Here is a 5,893-nt window from a genome sequence, read left to right as displayed (position 1 = left end):
TAGATTCAGGGGCTGTATGGGATAGATAGATTCAGGGGGATAGATAGATTCAGGGGGATAGGTAGATTCAGGGGCTGTATGGGATAGTTAGGTTCAGGGGGTGTATGGGACAGCTGGATAGACAGACAGACAGTAAGTGTTTAGGAGACAGTTATTGCTCGATGCAGGGTGCTGCTTCTGCAGCTGCCGAGGGATCTGGCCACCTCTCCCCTGGGTCTGGCTAGGAGCGTTGCGGAGACTGGCTGCCCCACTCCCCCGATCAGAGGCCAGCCCCCGTCCTGTCCATACTGTGCTATGCAAGGCTGGCTGTTTTCTAACGAGCAGCCCTAGGAGTGATCTGAGGCCAGCCTCTGGCCTGTGCTGTCCAGGGGGTCACACTGGAGGAGAACAACGGTCTCTTCTGGCCTTGAGCTGTGCACATCTGAACTTCTCCTCCGCAGCTGGCCTTGCCCTCAAGTGTGTTCCCGCCCGCTAGGAAGTGCGGCTGTTTCTGGGCAGCAACTGCATGGAAAGGCAGCCCCCGGGAGGGTCCCGTCTGGCTGAACAGAGCCAGGCTCTCAGTCCTGCTGCAGGGGGTGAGCAAGGCCTCATGCTGCCCGCTGCCCCGGAGTCCCCACTGAGCTCTGTGGGCCTGGAGAGCAGAGCTGGCATCGGAGGCAGAAGGAGCTGGCCTGGAGTTTTCCCTCCCTCCAGGTGGGGTTGGCAGCAGTGAGGAAAGTCCCCTTTGGAATTGTAAAGCCCTGCAAGTGTGAGCTGAGAGCTGAGGTGCGGGCCTGGCACCCCGGCTCTGCCACTGCACATGCAGCCTGGTGCCCCACCCGGGTGTGGTGCAGCTGGGGGGGAGACTGGGCAGGGGCTGGGGTGATGTTTATAAAGGCGTTGGCAGAGCCCAGCTTGTCTAAATAGTCTGGCTGGCAGCGCTGGGTGAGCCATTCTCTCCTGCTGAGCGTGCCCTGAGCACGGGCAGGGCCCGTCCACACAGGGCCGGCTCCAGGCACCCAAGCTGGTGCTTGGGGCGGCACCTGGAGGGGGGCGGCGCGGCGCTCCGGCCCCTGGGGAGAGCGGGGCCACAGCAGGGCTCGCCGCCCTCCCCCCTGCGCTCTGGCCGCCGGCGGGGAGAGCCGAGCCCCAGCCGGGGCTCGCTGCCCTGCCCCCGGCGCTCTGGCCGCCAGAGGGGGAGAGCCGAGCCCCAGCCGGGGCTCACCGCCCTCCCCTCAGGGCTCCGGGCGCCCTGCCCCCGGCGCTCTGGCCGCGGGGCGGGGGGGAGAGCCGAGTCCCCGCCGGGGCTCGCTGCCCTCCCCCCGGGGCTCCGGACGCCCCCCCCCCCGCGGGGGGGGGGGGGGGCGGCCGGAGGCTTTTTCGCCTGGGGCGGCGAAAAAGCCAGAGCCGGCCCTGCGTCCACACTAGCAGCTAACCGCAGGCCCTGGCCAGGGCTGACTCCAGCAACTCGCAGCCGTCTCTGGTCCCAGCGCCGGCTTTCTGCCGCAGGTGCTGCCCCCTCAACCGCCAGCCTTGTCAGGCTCGCCCGCCGTGCGTCAGCCCCATTCAGCGTTAGCACAATTGGAACAATTAGCCCGACAGCCAGAAATAATCGCTCTGTTCCCGGTGAGTGGCGCTGCCGGAGCCGGGCGGGCGGGGGGAGCGGTGCGCAGACTCGTGATGGACGTGCAGCCCGGCCAGGGATCTGCAGCGAGCTGGGTCAGCCACTGGCCAGGAAGCTGATTTCCTAGGATGGTGATTGGCTTTCGCAGGGTGGGGTGTACATAGGAGCTCGAATGAGGGGTGTGGGGGGCTGCCGCACCCCCCGGCTTTAAGTGGTTTCCATCATATACAGCGTTTGCAGTTTGGTTCACTGGCTCTCAGCACACCCCCCCCCCCCCGACTCTATACAAATTGTTCCAGCGCCCTGGGGACGGAGTGAGGCAAACATCAGCCCCTGGCCCAAGGAGGGGAGCAGTCCCCTGCCCTGCACAGAGAGCCTGGGCCGGCCGGCCTCGCAGTGTGAGGCCAAAGTAAAAGGGAAACAAGGTGACAGCTGCTCCATAGGGCCACATGGTGTGTGTGTGTGTGTGGGGGGGTGCTAAATCTCCTCTCCAGGGTGCGGAAATGCTGTGAAATTCCAGGGGCTAAGCCCTCCCCAGAGCAGCCTGCATGCTGCTGTCCCGCGTGCTGAAACTGACAGCCGGGCCCTGGCGGGTGGGGCTGGTGCCAGGAATGGGAGCCCAGCTGAGCCCGCGTTAGGAATCCAGCCGTTGGCATTTCTAAAGCGCTTGGCAGAGCAGCAGCTAAGTGCTCTCGCTCTCTGTGGGCTGTTGGTCTGTGCCGCGAAGGCTCGGCTCGCTCGCTGCTCACAACTCACTAAACCTGCCCCCGGAGCGTCCATGTTGCCGGGATTCTACGCTGGATTTATTGCCAGGGCTACAAAATGGCCTTTTAATCACAGCTTAGATTAGACTGAGCTTCCTGTTTGCGGCGCGTTCCGTCACGCCCAGGGAGGAGGGTGAGCCGAGAGCAGGTGTGAAAAATCAGGAGGGGGGATAATAGGGTCCTATGGGGGGGGAGGAAACAGGGCCCTGTATAAGACAAAGCCCCTAATATCAGGACAGCTCCGATAATATCGGGAACTCTGGCCCCCTACCAGGGAGACTGAGTGAGGAAATGCTCTAATGAACCCTGAGCGTCTCCTCTGCGCACACGCAGGCTTGTCCAGTCAGCCCTGGGAGCACGGCCGAAGCTATAGCCAGGGGTGGGAACTGCCGGGCCCCAGCCTAGCAGGGAGCGCCCCTGCCCCAGCCCCGTGGAGGCAGTGCCCCGGCCTAACCGCACGCAGGGCTAGAAAGGTTTCCCTGCACGCATCTTCCTGTGCTCAGTTTCCTCCCATCACTTCCTGGGTCTGCCACCCCCAACACTCACCTCCCCTGCCTGGGTCTGAACCCATCCACCTGCTAGATGGGGCCTGGCCCCCCTGCATCGCCCGCAGGCTACGCGAGCCCAGTCCAGCGCTTTCCTCAGCGCTTCCTGGGCTTTGGCTGCTTTCCTCCGAATCCCTTCCAGACTCGGCATGATCTAGACACGGAGCCCTGGCCTCCCCGCTCTGGTGTGCAGCCTGATCGCCTGTTCTCGGGCCATGCCAGGGCAGCGGGCGGACGGGCTCAGCCCATCCTGCCGAGGGGGTGTTTCGGGAGGGGAGCCTGCTACCTCTGGTTCCCCATCCACCCGGATCTGTGGGCACAGCTTCAGCAGGGATTCCTGCAGCCCCAGGGAGGGTACGGCTAGTGCTGTCTGGGCAGAGAGGAGAGTGAAGTGGGAGGAAAGGGATGGGCGGAGGGGTGTCTGGGCCAGAGCTGCCTCTGCCACCTCGTCAGGAATGGCCTGGCTGCTCCCAACAGCACCAGGGCAACTCCCTCCCTGCTCCCAGCTGGCAGGAATTAGACGGCAGGCGGAGGCAGTGCGGAGCTCTGGGAGCAGGGATCCAAACCCAGTGAGGTCCATGGGACGTCAGGCGGCAGAGCACCTCCTGGCTGTTCACCCCGCGCCCTGACCCTCTGGGGTGTCACCAGCCTGGGCCCCAAACCCTGCCTGCTCCTCCCCAGAGGGAACCGGTCTGATAACCCCCAGCACTGGCTGTGCCGCCAGGGCCCAGGGTCCCACTGCCAGGGCCAGTGGGGGGTGGAGGGCCATGGAGGCAGCCGGAGCTCCTAGGGGGAAGGAGAGACTCGCGTTGCGTTGCTGGAGCAGAGCTGGCAGTGCCAAAGGACAGCTGTCGTGGGGGGAACCTGAGGGCACTGACAGGGATGTGGTGGACATCTCCCCTTTGACACCCCAGCACTGGCCTCTCTTCCTAGAGTCACTGGAATGCCCCTCCCCCCTGCACCCTTCCAATCACTGTGGAGGAGCAAAGCCAATGACACCACGCTCTGGTTCCCACGGGCTCGGCTCGGCTGGTTCCCACGGGCTCGGCGTCACCTCTCTTGGGATGGGAAGCCACCCCCGAGAGCCCTGCTGTCCCTGTGGCTTTATAACAAGCTGTGGGGGGCTCTTCCGCTGGGGGCTGCAGGGGAACACGTGGGGCTGGCTCTGCCACAATAATCATCAGACTCGTCCCTCCCTGCCGCCCTCTTCTCTGCCCTATCAAACAGCAGCTGCTTGTCTGCCCTCTCAAGGCCTTGGCCAGCCTGTCCCGACTCACCCTGTCATCTCTCCTGCCAATCCGCCCATGCTACCTGCCTCCATCACCCCCTTGCTACATTCTCAGACCGGCCCCTTTGTGCTCTCTCCTGTGCTGCCCGCTGCTCACACCAGCCTCTGCAGGACGAACTCCTCCTCCTTCCAAGCTCGCTCTGAAACTCTCCTGTGCCGGGACGCCCACGAAGGAACGACAGCGCTTTGGCTGCCGGTGTGCTGCGACCTGCCGTGGTATCGGCTCCTTGTGCTCCCCGCTTGGTCCGGCTCCAGCTGGTGGCTCGTGTCTTGGATTGTCAGCGCTTTGGTGTTGTGACGTCTGTATTTGCACAGCGCCTAGCGCAGTGGGGTCCTGGTCCAGGGCTGGGGCTCTGAGGTGTATTGTTATAGACACAAATCATGATATCAAGACTACAGTTTAACCTGGTACAGTCCTGCTGTATGTCCCCTCCCCGCTCCCTCTCCTGGCACCATGCTCAGGATGGTTCCATGCCCACCGGGGCACGGGGGCTGCTCCCTGCATGCTCTCGGGTTGAGAGCGCGGCATGTGACACACCCCAGAGGCGGTGCAGTTCCCATCAAGCCGAGAGGGTGAATCTGCCACGTTTGGGTGGATTTGCCAAACCTGTCCTCGCCAGCGCACTCCCAGTCAGCAGACCCCAGCGCCCCGTCGGGCCAATTAGCTGGGAGCAGGCATGGGCCCTTGGCAGCTCGGCTGTGACTGATTTGTTGTGTTTTGTCCAAAATAATTAACTCCTGACAATGAAGTTGTCTGCAGCGCGTCTGAGCTCATTAGCAAGGCTAGCGCCTGTTCATCCTGCCAGTCAGCAAGGCCGGCCGCTGTGCTCCGACAGCCTCGTCTGACGTGTCTGCGCAGCCAGGCACAGGAGAGGCATTGCTAGAAGACAGAATGCCCTAAAAACCAACGTGCTCGCCTTTGGGCTGAGGAGTGCGAACCTTTCCAGCTGCTCTGCAGCCTGTCAGCCACCAAGACTAGTTCATTCTACGTGTGCTGCTAGACTGGGCCAAGCGCAGAGCATCTGTCTCTACACACGTACACACATGTGCACAGGTACCCCTCCCCCCACCCCACACACACTCCCTCCACCAATTGTCCCAAAGGCCTAGTTACTTCCTGCCACTCCCGAGCAGCCTCCGTCCGAAGAGGTGCGGCTGGTGGAACAAAAGGAAGCTCACTTTGCCAGTCGAAAGGCTCCCCTGGCACCTGGCCCAGCCCAATAGTTCACATGCTGCACCGCGTACGGCCCTGGGGGTTTCCAGCCACCAGGTCTCAGTCGTCTGCTTGGAATTCACCACAGTCGAAAGCCCCCCGTTTAGTCCTGGGTTGGAGGGGAGCTGAGTTTGGTGAGTGACAGGCTAACAGCCATGGCTAGAGCTGTGTGAGTCCTGCATGCATCCCCGGGTCCTGGACACACACGCTCTCTCTCCAGCCCTGGGTTGCCCCTCTCCAATTCTCCCACTGCACCTCCGTCCTAATGCAGTGATCCTGGGCTCTCACACCTCAGAGTGGAGATGCAGCAGCCCCTGCTCTTCCAGCTTGAAGCCCGTCCTGCAGGCTGCACCGCACCTCTGTCCTGCTCTGCAGATCCCTCCCTGCTATTCCAGAGCTTCCCCGTCCCCCCACCGGCACGGCGTGTCTGTGAGTGAGCGTAGCTTCGCTAGTGACCCATCTGCGACTCAGCAAAGCAAT

The sequence above is a fragment of the Terrapene carolina genome, unplaced genomic scaffold (assembly GCF_002925995.2).
Source record: "Terrapene carolina triunguis isolate 2854851 unplaced genomic scaffold, T_m_triunguis-2.0 Scaffold33891, whole genome shotgun sequence".
NCBI classification, from domain to species: domain Eukaryota; kingdom Metazoa; phylum Chordata; order Testudines; family Emydidae; genus Terrapene; species Terrapene triunguis.
Note: the sequence above shows the minus strand (reverse complement) of the source record.